This window comes from Echinococcus granulosus (assembly GCF_000524195.1).
Source record: "Echinococcus granulosus chromosome Unknown EG_S00157, whole genome shotgun sequence".
NCBI classification, from domain to species: domain Eukaryota; kingdom Metazoa; phylum Platyhelminthes; class Cestoda; order Cyclophyllidea; family Taeniidae; genus Echinococcus; species Echinococcus granulosus.
In genome coordinates, this window is record NW_020170537.1 from 145,288 (window position 1) to 146,099 (window position 812).

An 812-nucleotide genomic window follows, 5' to 3' on the forward strand; every position below is an offset into this window, starting at 1 on the left:
GTGTGTGTGTGTGTGTGTGTGTGTGTGTGTGTAACAATTATGCATTTCCGCAAAAAGTCAATCAATTTGCAGAATGCCGAACGTACCCGTTGGACATGGAGGTATTAGCTATTAGGCGATAAGGATTAGGCAAGCTCACACCACAGCATTTAGGGCTGTTAGATGGATTGGTTAGAAGGTTTCTTCCGCCTTCTTACTTATGCCGGGACGGTGGTCTGGGTTTCGATTTAGACTAAGTGACAAAGAGAAATAAAGGTGACTCCTCATCACTTATCATTACAATAACGTATTGGATAAGAGAGATGGTTAGATGAAAGTTGCAGACGTCACTTACACGTCGCATAAATGATTTGATTGGATTTGGAGTCTAAAATGAAGTTACAAATTCGTATTTGGTTAAGTGCTTCATATGATTTGACTGCTTCCAAAGGTGACGCGCACTCTATCAGTGTCACGTATGTGTGACGCCCGAGTTTTCCTTCACAGTCTTCCACAAATCAATTTTATGCACTCACTCCAGCCTCTGCCTACTTTCAGCAATTCACCTTCAACATCAGAAGATATGTGTCCGTGAGGCTGGAACAGCCTACGACAACTCTACCGCCCGTCATGACGTACGTTGTCCTCGGCATGGATAGTGGGCTTTATGTCGATGAGGCATCCAGAATCAGCCATTCCACACGCTGCCAGAGTGTTTCTTCACACAAATGACTGCTGCGCTCTAGGCTGGGAACATCTAGCACAAGCTCCATGTCTGCCATCGCCACTGCCACACAGACTGGATGGCTGAAGTCTTGCACATGAATAGTTCT